The following is a 17,566-nucleotide window of genomic DNA, read 5'->3' on the forward strand; positions in this document are numbered from 1 at the left end:
GGGGGGGGGGGGGGGGGGGGGGGGGCGTGAGGTCTCCCAGGGGGCCCGGCTTGGCACACCTCTTCTGTTCCAGTGCCTTCAATGATGGAGACCGCCCCCAAATACCAGGTCTTTAAGAAGCTAAAAATCCAGTGGGGGAAAGACAAGGGAGCGAGTGAGCTGCACAAAGGAAACAAGCCTAATTCTGTCTCCTGGGGGGGGGGGGGGGGCAGCGGGCAGAGAGAACAGGGAACTCCAGCACTGAAGAGGGAAGCCAGGAGGAAATCTCACCAACAATGGTTCCCAGGAGAAGGAGCGGGGGCCAGAGCCATGAGGAGCTGTGCAAGTCCCCCGGGGGGCGGGGGGCAGCTTCCTTCCAAGCAGAGAGCAAGAGCTGGGATGCTGAAGACTGAAAAGCTTTGGGAAGCTGTTCGGGGAGTGCGTGGAGGGGTCATCAAGCACTGCCCAGAATGCCCTCGCTCAAGCAATCCTCTTTGCGTACCTACCAAGTGCCAGGCACTGGAGAAACCGTCCTCAACTCAGCCGACGGGCTCCCTGCCCTCGGGAGGGTATCTGGGGTGAGGCAGAGACAGGATTTAAGTTGGCACCCAGCGAGGCCGCGCTGCGAGCTCCGCGAGCGACCGGGAGGCGTGCAGCGCGCTGCGCTGGGACGGGCGCGGGGCTGGAAGCGGAGCCCCGAGTCCCAATCACGGGGCAGCTCAGCCCTGAAGACCGGAGCGGCGGTCTGCCCCGGAGACAGGCCCCGGCGACGCGCACAGGTGGGGCCTCTGGGCCGGAAGGAAGGCGCAGGAGAGCCGGGCACTGGGGCTGCGGGACGGGACCCGGCGGCCAGCCCCAGGCCGGTCAGGAGGTCAGCGCGAGGGCCCGCGGCGGGCAGGGCGGCCCGAGGCAGGCCGGACCCGCCGGGCGGGCAGAGCCTCCCGCAGGAGCCCCGAAGTCTCGCCGCCTCCGCTGGGCCGCGGCTCCGGGACGCGCCGGCGGGAACAGCCCCCGGCGGAGACGAGGACGCGGCCGGGGCACAGGCACCCTGCAGGGTCCCCCGCTGCGGGACGCCGAGCGCGGAGGGCCGGCGTCCGGGCCTCCCCGGGGGCACCGCGCCCGTCTGAGCCGGGAGGCAGCGAGGGCGCGCGCTGGGCCCCGGGGACCCCCGACGCCCAGCGAAGCCCGGGCCGCACCGAGCGTCAATCGGGGGCGCGACGCGAAGGCCGCCGGCCCCGGTCCCCGCGGAGAGCCGCACGGAGCACCCCCACCCGGGCCCCGGCAGCCCCCGGCCCGCTCGGCCGCCACCAGCGCGCCGAGCCGCGCCCGCCCTCCCCGCGCGCCGCCGGCAGCGTTACCTAGGAGACGGCCCGCCGCGGCCGCGCCCCGGCCGCCGAGGCTCAGGCTGTAGGGGACGCGCCCCCACCGCGGGCCCAGAGCCCCGCCCGCCGGCCGGTGCCCGCCGGAGCCGCGGGCCGAGCGGGCTGAGGACCCGCCGAGGGTCGCCCGCCCGCCGGCACCGCGGGTGGGGCCCCCGGCGGGGGGGGCGCCGCGCGCGGGGGCCGGGAACCCGCCCCGCGTCAGCGTCGTTGGCAGGGCCTCGGGACCAATCGGAGCCCCAGCCCCGAGGCTCCGCTCCTGCGGCGCCAGCCAATCGGCGCGGCGGCGGGCCCGTCCTGATTTGCATGGCCGGCGACCCCTCCGCCAATTGGCATATGACTGGCGTGAAGGACAACCAATGAGAAGCCAGGAGAGGCGTGGCCCCGGGCGTCCCACGAGGTGAAGATGCTGCGGGCGGAACCTGGCGGAGCGAGCGGGATTCGGGGGCGCTCAAGTCGCCGGGGCAAGGCGGGAAGGAAGATCCGGAGCGGGGCACAGGATTCGGAGCTGGAGCCCCCCAGGTGAGTGCGGGGGGACCCCGCGGGCCGCGCCGTCCACCGCCGTGCGCCGAGAGGGCGGCGGCGGGCACCCGCGAGGCCCGCGCTGATTCTCCGTCTCCTCTCCCCCGGCGCGTCCCCGCGCCCGCCTCCGGCCTCACCTCCTCTCCAGCCGGCTCACCTCCTCCTCCGCCGCCTCCCTTCCCCCATCCCGCCCGACCTTTCAGCTCCCCTCCCCGACCCCTGCCCCAAACTTCCTCCCGCCCCTCGTCCCGGCGCCTTCTTCCCCATCTCCGCCACCTCCCCTTCCCGCAGCCTCGCCTCGCCTCCCCCTGCCCCCATCCCCCCTTCCCATCCCCTCTCCCGGCCTCTGCGCAGCCCCAGCCGAGCGCGTCTGGTCACGGACCTCCCCAGCTCGCCTCCTTGTTGCTCCTGAAGGCTCGCCCTGCCTCTCGCTCCTGATCGCCGTCCCCATCCTCCCACCCGTTCTGCTCCCAGCCCCTGCGTCTCCCCCCGCGGACGCTCTCCCTCCACCTTGCAGATCCCCAGGACCTTGGCACTCCCTTCCTGCACCAGTTCCCCTGGCTACCTGCACACCCAACCCCACCCAACCCCGTCCCCGGGCCCCTTCCCCATCGTCAGCTTCCCCTCGCCCTGCCTCCCTACCTGCTGCTGCTCCCGCAGGACGCAGAGACCCCGCAGCCGCACCGCTCTTCCTGCTGCAGTGGCCGCAGCCCGCGTACCTGCCCACCTTGCCACCCTCCCACCCAGGCGCACCCTGGCTCCGCTCCTCCTGGCATTTGTACTGGGGGATCCCATGGGGGACTGCGCTTTGCCCAGAGCATCCTAGGGGGCTCCAGGTGGGAAACCCCTTAGGACCCTTTCCTGCCTTCCTTCCTGGCCACTGTCACCCTCCCCACCCCACCCCCACTTTCCTTCTCAACCTCACTTTGTGATTCAGCATTTTTGGGGTTGGTAACTTTCTTTGCTTCTGGCATGACAGGACTGGGCTGTGGGGCTGAAAGCTGGGGGTCTTGACCGGGTAGCTGGTTACCACGACCACCTTAAGAAACGGACCTGAGTTGCCTGGTGGGGACAGGGGTGGGAAGCGGGGGCCCAGGCAGTAGGGGCTGCCTTCTCTCCCTCTCATTTGTCTGTCCTGTGTTGAACCGCATCCAAGGGGAGATGACATAAGTAATAGCTCTTGGGGAAATGGACTATTAGCATTTATGGAAATTAATACATGCACATCCGAGGAGTAAGAACACCAAGTTCAGGCCACAGCTGTCCCACTGTCTGTTGTTTCAGGATTTCTTCTTTCTCTGCAACTTCTCCTCCTCCTCAAAAATGCCATCCCCCTTCCAGTGCCAAGAGCGAGCTCCCACTCCTAACACATTGCAGGGCTCGGGGACCCGCGTGTGGGGGGCCCCATCTGCCCTCCTGATTACTGCTTGGAAAAACATCCACCTGCAGAGCTAGGCTCATGTGCAGTCCCTGGGCTCCTGCCCGAGTGCTGTCTCAACGGGGGCCCAGAGGGCATTGGCTCCCCAGGTTGCGTCCTTTAAGACACTCCAGGTCCATACGCAGCCTCAGTGGCACTGAAGGTGTGTGCGCTACCGCACGTTCCTGCCTGGCAAGCAAGCTGGGGGTGCATCCCATATGAAACCGGGTCCAGCTGCTTGTGTGTCTCTCTACACTACCAGTTGCCCTGCTTAGCATCCCCGGGACTCAGCCAGGCCATGGGGATGGGGATCATGAAAAATGGGAAACCCAAATGTCATGCTCAAAGCCCTTTTGGGTCTGGATGTGGAGCCTGGCTGGGAGGAAGTGGGCCCCAAAGCAATTGCACACTGCCAAGTGTAGAGACGGGCACCACTTCTTGCCTTGTAAGGGTCATGGCCGGCCGCGGGCGCTGGGGGTCTGTGGGCCAAGTGAGCTCTGTAGATGGGACAGCTTGAGAGGCCTCACCCCACAGGGCTGGCTTTCTTTCTTGCCTTTACGTTTTCAGTGATCTTGTAGACCTCAAATGATTCAGGAGGAAGCTAGTGGCACAAGTTTTGTTTGGCAGTTTCCGGTGAGGGCTCAGAAGGAGGGAGCCTGTTTGTTGATCCTGGGCCCATGGAAACTGGACAGCACAGTGTGTGGCAAAGGAAGGTCCCCTCGCTGCTAGAACATGTGTAACATGCTTCGTTTCCGGGGACTCTGGCTGAAAGCAGCACATGCATAGTCTTTGACAAAAGTCTCGGTGACCTTCATGTCAGCAGAAGTCCCAGACCCAGAGTGGTTTCCTGGAGTCCCTGGATAAGAGGGCAGGACAGTGGCAGCTGCTGGCGGCGTTTGGGGAAGACCGTCTCTAATGGTGTCTAGGGCCAAAGACACGGTGCTCCCTCCATGCCCTCTTCTAGCATGGGGGGTCTCACCTCAAAGAGGCAAAAGGTTTTGGCCATCTTCCCCTGAACAAAGGAGTCCACAGAAACTCAGAGGCAGAGACTTCTCCAGGGTCACTCGGGGGCAGGGGTGGATCCCAGATAGACCCTTTGCATCCCACTAACAGAAGTGCAGATCACGTCTGTGACTCCCATAGTTGGAAGATGCCGGCTCCCTCTGCATGTGCCCAACCATCGGGTTTGGCTGCCCTTCAGGAAAGCCACTCTGGAAACATTGCTGACATGCACAGAGGAAACTAGAGCCCGGGGGTGTTTCTGCATCACTGGGGAGCCGTTGGGAGTGGGGGATACCATCAAGCACAGAGAATTCTGGTGATACCACCTGCCCAGCCTGGCAGGTCCCCAGAGCAAAGGTGCCATGTTTCCAGAGATGTCACCAAAAAGATGGCAGGGGGCCAAGACACTGGGCAAGAGGAAAGGGGAGAAGAGACTTGGGTCTTGCTGGGTTTGCACTTTAAACCTTGCTCCATGATGGGTCCTTATAACCCTGCAAGGTGGGCTGGGTATCCTGGATGGGGAAACTGAGGCACGGAGTGGTGGAGAGAATGATGGAGACTCCCAAGCTCCTAAGGACACCTTCGGTCCCTACTGTGCCAGAACTCTGAGACAGGTACCAACTCTCTATCCCACCGTGCCCCGGAAACCCCAGACATCCCCGCATACACACTCACAGATGGGTCTCAGATGCACAGGACAGTCAGGGTTCAGTCCTGGCTCCCAGGGGTCATGGAAATCCACCATTTGCGTGAAGGGAAGCCCAACACGTGCAGCTGTCTGGTCACTCCATGCCCTCTCTCAGGCGTGGCGGAGAGGAGAGGCGGCCCTCTCTTGGTTCAGCCGCCTCAGGGTGGGGAAAGAGACCAGGGCCTCGCCCAGGAGAGCGCACACACAGGGCAGGTGGGAGCGTCACCCACCTGGCCCTGCGGTCAGCTGCGGGGGTGGCTCGAGGCTTTCCATTCAGCCTGCCCTTGGCAGGCGGGAGAGCCTCCCTGCTGGTGAGCATGAGCCCCTGCTGTGTGTTCTTCCTGGTCTTTCCAGCCCTGTATACCCCGGAGGAGCTCTGGGCCCCGTGGCCCTCAGCCTGAGGGCGCCCCATGGCCACACACCCGGTTTTCTAACTCATAGCCCTGCAGGACAGGGTCTCAGGAAGCTTTCCCTGCTCTGCCAGATGGTCACGTACTTAAAGCTGGAGACCGCGGGTGGGTCCCTCGTCGCAGAGCCGAGCCCTGCAACCCTGGCCGCGTCCCTGGCCTCCGCCTGTCTTGACCTCCCTCCTCACAGGCTGCCCGTCACTCCTGTCTCACTCCAGCATGGGCACTTACAGCCTTGGCCCTCGATGCCACGTGGGGTACAGATAAAATAGGACTGGGGCAAGGGAAGGAGCAGAGAGAGGACAGTCTCCCTCAGCTTCACACCCATGCTGCAGACTCAGAGCATCTCCCCCAACGGACATCCTGGGCCCTGGCTGCTGGGCCTCGGTTGGGGTCTCTCCCACAAGTGGAGGCTGAAAACCAGGCACGCGTTTCTTCTCAGGCCCCCACCCTGAGTTCAAAACAGATCAACAAACTGGTCATCACCGGGCCGGTTTCTGCTGCAAACGAGCAGCGCCTCACGTCCCCTCAACACCAGGTCTGGTCCACAGGGCCCTCGGTCACCAGTCTGGCCCATGGAGCGTGGTGGGGGGTTAGCTGTGCGTCTCCCTGCGTCTCTGGCTCTCACCTTCCCAGCCGCCTGGCTTCCTTCTGGTGCCTCCCGATTTCTGGAGGGGCAAATTGAGGCGATGTGAGCCCAAGCCCAGGGACAGTCTCTGGCTCATCAGGGGTGCCCACTGGGTGTCTTCTAAACCCTCACCTGCTGCTTCCAGTCATGGACTGAGCCCAAGTGCTCACCCTACCCGGACCAGGGGGGATCCCCAGAAAACTCGCACAGTGACTTGGGTCCCCTTTTGAGTGACTTTATGATCCCCGTCAGGACCAGAATGGGCTGCCTGTTCTTGGGGGACTGCCCGGGAGGGCCCAGCCACCTGCTTTGTGGAGGTTGGGGAGGACGGTCCTGTGGCTTTTGGTCTGCAGAGAAGAGCCTCCCGGTGCTTAGAGGGACATGCCTCGCCCTGTCCTCCATCACCTCAGGCCACTGCACACCTGCAGACCCACACAGTGGCCCATAGGCGGAGCGGGGGGTGGGGGGCTGCAGAGTCACCCTCTGAGCACATCCACCCCCCCCCCTTCGCCGCAGCATGTCTTCATGTTCCCTCCTCGGCAGCCGTGGGATCTTTCAGAGCAAACCAGCCCTGATGTCCACAAGCTGTCACGGGCAGCCAAGGGCAGAAGGATCTAGAAGTCTTGGTATCCTGAACGCTCTGTGGCGGCAGGGCCTCTCTGGAAATAGTACCCCCCCCCCACCCCTTCTAGATGGAGGCAAGTCAGAAAAGACTAGAAGGCACAAACAGGGAGGTTCTGACGCTCCGTCTTCGCCCGCAGCTCTGCCTACGGTGTGACTGCTGAGCAGGGAGCAGGGGAGGCTCCGGGGGTCCTGGGGCCCTAGGCATGCCAGGCAGTCCTGAGCCAGGGGCGCACACACCGGAACCACAGGGACTGGTGCCCAGAAACAGTCGCCCAAGGGTCCGGGGGACCAGCTCCACGAGCTCCGTCTCCCACCAGCACGGACGGGTCTGGGGGAACCGCACTCTGAGAAACACTTCACAGCTTGTTCTGTTTACTGGTGAGCTCCCCACTCCTGCGTCTCCTTAAGGCTGCGCAGGAGGAAGCTTTGATCACTGGAGGGTCTGATGAGCAGGGCTGCACTGGGGTTCCCTCAATTCTGGGGATCGGAGGAAGCCCACATTTCACTGGAATGACCTGCTAGGCTCTTCTCACCTTCGAACCTCTGCTTGTGCTTTTATCTTGACAAGCGTGGCAAGAAGCTGTTGTTACTGGTGGCCGGGTCCTCTGGGACGGAGGTTTGGCTGGGGATGCTGCGGGTCTGGGCGCATGCGTGACGGGGTGCCGAGGAAGCTGGGACTCCGCAGAGGGCCAGGCTCTGTCGCTTTGGTCTTATCCTGCGGCATCCCCCCTCCCGCATCTCTGCGGCGCCCCCCCCCCCCCCCCCCCCCCCAGGAGGTATTGCCTTTCCCTCTCAGTGAAAAGGTATTTTTAGTCTCCCTGGCCAGGAGGTGTTCAGGTGTCGGAGACAAGAGGCCTGGAGCCATCTCTGTCCCTTCGCTCCTGCAGAGGACACACAATGCCCAGAACGGGAACTGCAAACCCCAGCCGGAAAGCACTTCCATTCTGCAGGGCCGCAGGCACATGTTGACTTCCCTGTTGACAACCACTCTATTGAAAAGGGGGAGCCGGGGGTGTCTGGGGACCAGCCGGGGCCCTTTGGAGGCACCAGGGAATGCTGCCTTGCTGTGCTTTTCCTTCATCCTGAAAGACGCGTCTCAGAGAGGCCACCGGGGTGTGGAGGGACGTGGGACATGGACCCTCTGTCCTAACAGAAGGATTTGTTCAGATGAGATGCGCCAAGCATCGTGGGTCCGATGCTGCAGCCCAGGGGTCTGGAGCTGCTGGGAGGAGGCCTCGACCCCACCCCTGGCTTTGTGCAGGTGAGGCCCGGGCTGGGTTCCCAGATGGGGAGGTGCAGATGAACTCACAGTCAGCGGCGGGGGATGTGGGCTTCAGAGCACAGAGGTGCACCCTCGGGCCACAGCAGAAGCACCTGCAGACCAGGCAGGCGGCACCTGTGAGTGCATCCCGTGTGCTCAGAAGAAGAGGGGAGGCCGGAGCAGGCAGGGCCGCGGCAAGTGTCAGAGGAGAGAGGGCCAGGCAGCGCTCCAGGCAGGGAGAACTGCGTGCAAAAAGTGCAGAGACAGCAAGGAGTACTGGGGCGACCTCAGGGAAGGACACTGGGCTAAGTGAGGAAGCTTCTGGGGGGGCTGCTCATCTTTACAAGAGGTTTCCTGCCTCCTCTGTGGGGCTGAGCTGGGTCAGTCGTGCAGCTTGGGGAGAGGAAAGCCGACCAGGTCCCACGAGCCCCCAGGCCCAGCCCCGTGCATCCCTCGGGGAGCCCCGAGCTCCCCAGCTGCCAGAGTCACACCGCCTTCCCGAACACACACACTCCCGGAGCCGGTGTGCGGGGCCGGACCCTCGCTCCCTACCTCACCCATGGATAGAAGGTTCTGGCAAAGCCCACAGGGTGCCACTGAGGGCTGAGGAAAATAGGGTTTCTCCCCCCACTCCAGCAGCCTGGTAACCACAGTAACCAGAGGGAGCTGCTGGAGGGGCCCAGCCACCTGCCGGGCTGGGCTGTCTGGGTGCTGAGGGCCGGCTGGGCCCCACGGGAGGCCTGTGTGGGTCCCTGGGTGGCCACCTGTGCGGGCAGTAGGAGGGGGGCAACAGGTGCAGTCCCGGGCTCGCACCCAGCGCTCTGCAAGCAAGGACATCACAGGCCAAAGGGCCCTTCTGCCTGCCCTTCTAGGGGACAAGAGGACCTCTGACCCCAACTCAGGCGGAATCCCCGGTCCCTGAAGCAGCCCCGGGGGGAGCAGGCACTTAGACCGATTCAGGGTTTTCTTGCATTTGGCATCACTTCTCTGGCCTGTGGGCCTCCAGAAAGTCCCCCCAGGCTCCTCACCCTGTGGCCCTGTAGTCCAGTGGCCACATTTTCTAGAGAAGGAACTGAGGCTCGGGGAGGGACCCTCCTTGTTGGCAGAGCTGGGTGGGGCCGAGGAGCTGCACTCCACCGCGGCCGGGGGTGGCTCCCGAGCCCCCCTACAGCATCCCGTAGTCTCCCTGCATGCCACGCCGTCACTGCGGCCGGTGTCTGGCCACTCCCGGCCCAGGTGCCTGTGGGGATGGGGCACATCTGCCTCATCACTGCTCTACCCCCCAGCTCAGCCCTCAGACACACACGCGCCAGGAGCAGGCTCTCAGCAACCATGCGGTGCAGCGGACTCTCCCAGAAAGCAGAGCAGGGTCAGAAATGCAGCCAGAGCTCCCGGCCGCCCAGTCAGAGGCACCCCCTGCCAAGCTGGGAAGGGGCATGGAAGCACAGCCCACAGACCACACGCGGCCACCTGACTCTGAATGGCCGGAGCAGGGAGCCCTCAGGACAGAAACCAAACCTTCGGCCATGGTCCCTAGCACCCTGCTCCACGCATAGGACCGTCCTTAGAGGAGGGGTGCACCCATCGTGGAGGGGACCCTCGCGTCCTCAGCACCGGCCTCCCTACTTCCCGAGCCAGACAGCCTGTGCCTGGTCCTCCAGGGAAAAGATGGTGTCCCTGTACGTGTTGGTGAAAGGGCGTCACCCCCTACCCCCACCACCCCAGGCCCCGGGGAACACTTGCGTGGCCCAGGCTGTCTCCGGGATTCCTCAGTGCGCCCAGCCCTCTGAAGCAGCACGCCACACATCGGAGGCCAGCCTCGCCACCCAGTCCCTCACAGTGTCCGTGCCCCGGGCTCAGCTGCAGAGGGAGGTAAATGCCACCGCCCAAATGAGTCCCCACATTCTTTGTGAGGCGAGGCTCAGGCACGAAGTCGTGTCCTCGGCCAGGACAGCTCTCTGGGCTCCCCTTCTGCCCACTCCCAGAGGCCCCGCTCGGAGGAGCCAACCTGCACTCACCACCTCATGGGCCGGTGAAGCCAGGGGACCAAGCCTGGGCTCCCTGGGGTAGACAAAGGCCACTCCCACTGCAGACTCCCTGCTTTCATCCCCCCATGCTGGCTACCCGCCCGGGGATTCTCCGCAGCGTGTCTTCCCCACCCGCAGGTCCAGAGCACGATTCTGGCACCCCTGGAACTGCAGGCAGTGCCCCAGGGAGGGCCGGGCAGCTGCTGGAGCCTGGCACCCAGCCAGAAACGGCCACAGGTGGGGACTCGGCGTGCGTGCTGAGACCACTGTGGTCCTCGGGCTGGCATCGCAAGCCGGCGGCCTCAGCCTCCCAGCCTCCTGGCCCCTGTCCTGCAGCCCCTCGACCTCCCCAGATAGACCATGAGTTCAGTGCCCAGCAGCCAGGATGCTACTCATGTTTACACAGCCAAGCCGTTTCATTATGCAGAGACAATTCTTCCCCACTGCAGACGCCGCCCCAGGGCCTTCAGATGGAGTGGCCCCAGGGGCAGGCAGAGGAGGCCATGGTCCCAGGAGCATATTTATAAGAGAGCTGGGAGCTGCCCGGGGAAAGTCTGAACAGCTGCAAGCCTTTGGCCCTGTGTGAGAAGGAGCAGGCCCTCCCTGGATGCTGGGAGATGGTGATGATGGTGGCGCCGGTGGTGATGATGGTGATGATGAGGGGGGTGGGGATGGGGGTGGTGGCGATGATGACGGGGATGACGATGGGCTTCGGGATGGTGGTGATGATGATGGGGAAGGGGACGGTGGTGATGGGGATGCTGGTGGCCGTGGTGATGGTGGTGGCAGTGGTGATGGTGGTGATGAGGATGATAGGAGTGGAGATGGTGGTGGTGGTGATGGGGACGGGGACCGTGGTGACCGGGGTGCTGGTGGCGGTCGTGATGATGGGGATGATAATGGTGGTGATGATGGGGTGGGGTGACGGAGATGACGGTGGTGGTGGTGATGATGATGCTGAGGGGGGTGATGGGGATGGTGGTCATGATGGTGCTGACAACGGTGGTGACGGTGGTGATGATGGCAGTGGGGATGGTGGTGGTGATCACGGGGACGGGGACCGTGGTGCTGGGGGTGGTCGTGACGATGGGGGTGGTGGGGATGAGGATGCGGACACAGGGATGACGGTGATGACAACGGGCTCCGTGCCGAGGACGGTAGCTGCGATGCTTGCGGTCACTCATTATTTGTCCCAGAGCTGTCCTTTGTCCCATAGCAGATCTGCTGTTCGTCAGGCCCCTGCTAACACCTGGCCTGCATTCACTCTTAATCCTCCGGCCACCCCAGGATTAGGTAATGTGAGGTAATAGGATCCTCTGTGCTTTGCAGGGGCGGGGGCAATGGAGAGGCACACAACCAGAGGACAGAGCTAGCCCATGACCTCAGAGGACTCCAGATCCCGTGTCCCAGACCCGCCTCACGAGCGGGGCAGATGCACACTCTCCCGGGCTCAGGTCCCCAGGATCCTTCATGAGGGGAAGCCCCAGGATGGCACAGCCCGGCCCCCAGCTAGCCACCCACGCTCCAGCTCCATTGGTGAGGAGCAGAGCTGGCAGAAGTCGGATCCCCATGCCTGGTGCCCGCGGGCCCTCTGCTCCCAAAGGGGGACTGAACGTGCAGCAGGAATAGAGCCAGCAGGGAGGAGAGGCCCTCCCCACTCACCTGGCTGTTTTCGCTTCTGTGGGCAGAGACGTGGGCCCTCTCCACGTTTCTCACCCACGAGCACTTTCCCGAACGGAGCAACAGTCACTACGAGTGGCCTCGTCTTATCTCATGGTTTCCCTGTCATTCACTTACATTTCCTTAGGGACCTGGGCAGCTGTCGGGAGGTGTATGTACCTCTGAGTTCATTTGCTCTCCTACTACATTTTGTAGGTAGAACTTCTGAGTCCCGGGCTATGGACCTGAATTACCCCAGTTGTCGGCCCAGAAGACTGTACCGTGGACCCCAGTAGTAGCAACAGCCCAATAGAGTAGCTCCATCGCCACCTCGCCAGCAATGAGTATTTTCATTAAAAAAAAAAAAAATGTTTTCCTGTTCATTGTGATCGCAAAGGTCTCTGTGCCTGGTAGCTGTCTTCTGCATAGCTTTTTGAATTCAGCAGAGCCTCTAATGGATAGGGTGGGGTAAAGCTGGCTTTCAGACTGCTGGTGTGGGGTGCATGGGCAAGATATTAATCTTTCATGCCTCCGTCATGCGGCCCTGGGATACAATCCTCTTTGGAACCATTTGTTATTTATTCTTACAGTACCCGGGAGAGCAGGGAAAGCCCCAGGAGCCTGCTCACAGGTGCTCGTGCCGGGAGAGCTGCAGAGATAGCCCTCAGACCCCCTCCTGCCCACTAAGGTGTGGAAATAAGCCAGGGCTGGGGACATGGGGCCCCAGCCTCCCCCCACCCCCTCCCCCGGTAAAGGGGCTCCTCCCCTGAGAGAAGGCCGACCCTCTGCCTCCCATCCAGCCTGCTGACGTTGCAGCGTTTAAGAGGTTAGGCGGGTACGTTCGTTCCCTAGCGCCTCCCGAACAGATCACCAGCAACTATGCAGCTAGAAACAGCCGTGTGGATTCTCCCCCAGTCCTGGAGGCTAGAAGTCTGAAGTCAAGGTGTGGGCAGGGCTGGTTCCCTTTGGAGGCTCCGGCCCGCTCAGGCCTCTCCCCCAGTTCCTGGTACTGCTGGCGATCCTCCGTGTCCTCTGATTTATGGACCTGTCACCTACCTCCCCCTCATGTCCCCTTCCTTCCCTGTCGGCAGCTTCTTCTCTTCTTATAAGGACACTTGTCATTGGATTCAGGGCTCTCCCTCCACGCCACCAATCAGGGTGACCTCATCACTGGGTCCTTACTTTAATTACATCTGCAAAGACCCTTTTACCATCTAGGGTCATAGTCACCGGTACTAGGGACTGATAGTTTGACGCAGAGAACCCCCTCCAGAGGGTTCTGTGAGTTTTTTTCTGGTTAGCCATTTATTTTCCCGTTGGCAAGGATTACTCATCAAGGGTTGCAGACTCTCACCCGAGCCTGATGCCGGAGTGGGGGTAAGCGGTGTCGTGTCAAAGGCCCACAGTTACACCCAGAGTGGGGCTCTGCGCTCTCGGGTGTGGGGTCTCCCCCAGCCACAGCTGCCGACGTACTTGAAGGCCGACCACCCGTCTCGGTGCAGTGGCTCAGCAGCCTAGAGAGGACGTGGGAGCTCGCTGGAGGGTGACAGGGGGAACAGGTAAGACAGGGCGTGTGTCCCACGGAGGCTGGATGGGAGGCACTCGGAATGCTAGCCTGTGCCTCCCCCAGCGGGGCAGGTTTGTGCTACAGGCCTGAGGGGGCCCCAGCTTTGTCAGACGTGCTGCTGGGCCCGCATTCTTCTCAGCCTTCTGACTGCCCTCTGCACCTGGAGCCGGGATCTGTCCCCCCAGTGCCAAGGGCAGCAACCGAAATACATCTAAAGTGCGAGGGTAAGAGCTACCACCCAGGGATCCAGCATGTGTGCAGTCAGTGTGGACAGCCGGCCAGAGCTCTGCCAGGCCCCATGCTAAGCACAAGGGAAGGGGCCCTTGCTGGACATGATGACCAGAGCGTCCCAGTGCGGGGCTGGCCAGGAGTAGGCGTCCCCATCCCCACAGCCCAGGACCGGCCTTCCCTCCTCACCCCCCACGGCCATGTTGCTGCAGAAACCCAAATTAGCCATCAAGACAGCAGCACCCCCGCTCCCCAGTGGGCCCACTGCATGGGGAATCGCCCCCCACCGCAGGTGGGGTCATGCAGGGCTCTGGAGAGGAAGCGAGAGACCCCAGCCACACCTGGGGGAGGGCCCCATGTCCAGGGACTGCTTGGTAGTACAAGACTACGGCAGTGTGGCCACTGCCTGTGGACAGACTGTCTCCGAGATGGCAGATCTGGGAACACCAGGATGTGGGCCTCTGCCCTCCTCCCCTCCTGGGGTGTAAGTGGTTAAAAGCCACCCCTCTCCCCAGGAAGCTCGGAGCAGCTCCATCCACGCGCGGAGCTGGGCCACCTCGGCTCCCTCCTGTGTCAGCTGCTCTGCCTGCTGAGTCAGGCCCTGGGACGTGGTGATGAGTGATCAGGCCTGTAATCACAGGCAGGCTTGCTGGTTCTCTTCACATCCCTGGAACTCTCTGTTTTCCTGCCTTGGCTCGGCCAGGACTCTGGTCAGTCATTTGCAAGCAGAGACAGCATTTATGCTTTCTGGATGTCCCAGAACGAGCAGGGGAAGCCAGGCTCTCCCCCAGGGACACTCTTGCCATGGCAGGGGGCTGGGGGGGAGAGGGGGGAGGTGGCAAGCCCCTTGGTTCATTGATTACCCCACATGCCAGCCAGGTACTCCCATCACTGCAGACACAACATGGGGCGGCAGTGGCCACAGGGTACCCCCAGCTCAATGCAGCCTGAGGATGCTGCCTGGGGTCCCCCAGGATTGCCCACCCCGGAGGGAGCGGCTCCCTCACCCAGCATTCCCCCGTTGCACCAGTGAGGAGGGAATCCTGGAGGTGAGCCACTAAGATCTGCAGATTTTCTACTCAGTGTGTAGGGCAGGGCTTGGGGTTCACGAGGGAAATGCTCTGCTAGTCTAGTCCTGCTGCAGGAAGCTGCACCCGCCAGCCCCAGGCCAGCACCAGGGACAGATCCCCCTCACTCCCTATTCATGATCTGTAAGAACCTCTTATCTCTGAAGGACCAGACCCACTGGGGCAAGAAATGCTCCTGCCCATGTGTCACGCTGTGTGTGACCCTTATCTCCCCTTGAGCCATGGAGGAGGGGTGGCCCCTTGGGGACTCAGGCCTTGGGTTGCCAGTGGGGAGATGTTTGTGGCCTTGACCATGGCCTAGCTCCCCAGAGGGAGGCACTGGGGCAGCCCTGCCAATTCCTTTGGGAGGGGCTGTGGCAAAAGCTGTAAAGACAGGAACTTGGCCGTGGCCAGGGCCCAGAGGGAAGACCGCAAAAGTGGCCCTGGGGACACTGCCACCCTGGGGAGGTAGGAACTGGTCCAGCCCCCATGCCCTCTCCAGAAGTATGGGACATGCTCTCTGCCCTGAGTTGGTTTGAAATGTGCTGTAGCTGGGTGTTCACGTACCCTGAAGATAAGCCCGAGGGTCTAGGTGGCATTGTGTGGCTCTCCAGTCCTTCCGGCCCCCCAGCACCCCCATGGGAGACCGGGACTCTTGGCTTTCACCTCCCCTGTTGGCATCTGCTTCTTAGAGCAACAAGAGGCTGCCCAAGGGGTAGCCAGGGACAAGTGCCTTCCATACGTGGGAAGCTCAGCACTGCTCACCTGGCCTGAGTGGGGGAGAGCATCTGGCCTTCACCAGCATCTCGATGTACGTAAGTGACAGCAGACTAGGGGGCCACTTGGCCGGTAGGTGCAGTGGGCCTGCATGTGGGCCTGCGGGTGTGCCTGCATATGTGCCCGTGTACATATGCACACATATCCCTTCATGTGTGCTTCCCGTGCCTAGACACCCCGCCCCCCAGAGCGTCCTACCAGGGATGGCCTGGAACATACCGTCCACTGGGGTTCTGGTCTCTCCCCAGATTCTCTTGATACACTTCCTATAAGAGGAAACCCTGATGCCCTTCCACAAAAGGGGATGTAAAATTAGTTTCAAAGGAAAGCAAGAACTGTGTGATGGACGTTTGCCCTGGGGTTCTGCTCTGTAGTCTTCCCGCCTTTTCCTGGGATCGCTGGGGTGAGATCTTGCCAGGTTGTCAAGGACACACTCCCACACTCTGCTCTCTGTCTGTCTGTCTGTCTGCCTTCGGCAAGATTTCCCGTGCTGCGGTCACTGGCCTTCCATCTTTGGATTTGGGTCGTGCGTGCGCACTACCAGCCCTATTTCTGAGTTAATGTTTTTTCTTTTAGTCAGTTGAAGTTATTTTCTTAACTAAGCTTCTTTTGGAATGACGCTTCCTTGCAGCACCTGTAACGAAGACACATGCAGCGCCGCTCGTCCTCATTCAGAGGCGCCTAGAAGACAAGTGGGTAGATATCGGGTTCCAGAACCATCTCCCGTGGGACCAGGCACGTCCATGCCTGAGGGGTTGTGGGGTGAGCCTTTGCGCGTCTTCTGACGAGTCAGGGGCGTGGCTCCTGTCCCTCCGCTGCAGTCATCCCCATCTTCCTGGCCACAGGCAGGCTGTTCATGTGCACAGGGGCCGCTCAGGTGAATATGAGAAATGGGAAGGCCTTGGGGCTTCAGCCCTGTATGTTCATTCCCTATTTAGGCTGGGGGTGGGGGCAGTTGGGAGAGGGTGTCCAGAGGCTGGGCTGGCATTCGAGTGTTGAAGGCTTAGACGAGAAAGCTACAGAAATCATGGTGGTTTCTGGAGCAAAATGGCACGAGGTTGCATTCCAAGTGCTGGCTTTGCAGTTGGGCAGGCCTGTCCTAGCTCTCTGCTCCTGAGTTATGGGACTCTAGGCAGGTCCCTTATAAAGTACAGATGGGCGGCACCTGGGTGGCTCAAGTGGTTAAGTATCCAGTTTTAGATTAAGGCTCAGGTCATGAGGTCGAGCCCCATGTCAGACTCCAGGCTCAACATGAAGTCTGCTGGAGATTCTCATGCTCTCTCTCTCTCTGTCTCTCTCTCTCTCAAATAAATAAATAAATATTTTTTTTAAAAAAAGATGCAGATGGTGTCAGGAGTTAGGAATGGAAAGTGCAAACTCCCTCCTCACTGTCTCCCACCTCCAGGGTAACTCTGAAAATACTGTGGGGCGATCTGTCTAGGCCTGGGAACTGGCCTCTGCATTGGACCCTGAGGCTGGTGAAGACCTGGGCAGATGGGGAAATGTAGCCATCCCCCAAGGCAACAGCAGGAACACAGACAGGGCTGCCATGGGCATGAGTGAAGAGACAGGCAGGTGTGCCCAAGGTCAGGTGTGCAAGGAAAAAATGCAGGCAGTGGGCCCAAGATCCAGTATCCAGGAAAAAGTTGCAGGCAGGTCCAAGATCAGGTGTGCAGGAGACCCAGAGAAGAGGAAGCTGGAAAAGGAGACAGGGCTGGCCATGAGTGGTTCCAGCATGCTGAGCTGAGGGGCTTGGACCTGATGCTGAAGGCCCTGGGCAGCCACTGTGGACTTTTGAGATAGACCCATGGGTGAGCAGTAGAAATAGGACTCTGGTGACAGGTACATGGCTGTAATCCAGGCAGGAACTCCAAAGACCAGCAACGGGAATGGGCAAGAGAGGGAATGCTCCAGGGATACCCAGGTGGACAGAGCCAACAGACAGCTGAGAGGATGCACCTGGGCCACAGGCAGAGAGACGGGGAGGCACAGCCAGCTGTGGGGCTCGTCGGGGCTGAAGCTCAGAGGGGGCCAAAGACCGGCCCTGCAGGTCTTTCGGGGGAAGTTTCCATGAGCAGAACAGGGAAAGCAAGAGTGCGTGGAGGAAGAGCCAGGCTGGGGTGGAGGTGGCGCAAGTGATGGAGGCGCAGGTGGAGGTGGTGCAGGTGGAGGAGGCGCAGGTGGAGGTGGTGCAGGTGATGGAGGCGCAGGTAATTGAGGCGCAGGCGGAGGTGGTGCAGGTGGTGCAGAAGAAGGTGGGGCAGGTGGAGGTGGGGCAGGTGATGGTGGCACTGGTAACAAAGTGTGTGTGCACATATGTGTGTACACAGGTCT

The 17,566-nt window shown here is 61.8% G+C and overlaps 2 protein-coding genes across 16 annotated transcripts in view; one reads left to right on the top strand and one right to left on the bottom strand.

Annotated features, from left to right (window-relative positions):
• NPHP4 (nephrocystin 4) overlaps nt 1-1,427 on the bottom strand; it is a 106,826-nt gene extending 105,399 nt beyond the window's left edge. For 10 of the 12 annotated variants that reach the window (XM_059374247.1, XM_059374242.1, XM_059374243.1 and 7 more), the window contains exons 1-2: nt 1,338-1,427; nt 486-552 (exon numbers count right to left, since the gene is read on the bottom strand). The gene's annotated coding sequence lies outside the window, so the exon portion shown is untranslated. Of the gene's footprint in view, nt 1-481; nt 553-1,337 lie in introns of all 12 variants that reach the window. The other 2 variants (XM_059374239.1, XM_059374240.1) reach the window with 2 other exon arrangements.
• A 310-nt stretch (nt 1,428-1,737) lies between these two features.
• KCNAB2 (potassium voltage-gated channel subfamily A regulatory beta subunit 2) overlaps nt 1,738-17,566 on the top strand; it is an 82,076-nt gene continuing 66,247 nt past the window's right edge. For 2 of the 4 annotated variants that reach the window (XM_059377260.1, XM_059377262.1), the window contains exon 1: nt 1,738-1,880. The gene's annotated coding sequence lies outside the window, so the exon portion shown is untranslated. The remainder of the gene's footprint in view (nt 1,881-17,566) is intronic. The other 2 variants (XM_059377264.1, XM_059377265.1) reach the window with 1 other exon arrangement.

This window comes from Mustela nigripes, chromosome 14, assembly GCF_022355385.1.
Source record: "Mustela nigripes isolate SB6536 chromosome 14, MUSNIG.SB6536, whole genome shotgun sequence".
Classification (NCBI taxonomy): Eukaryota; Metazoa; Chordata; class Mammalia; order Carnivora; family Mustelidae; genus Mustela; species Mustela nigripes.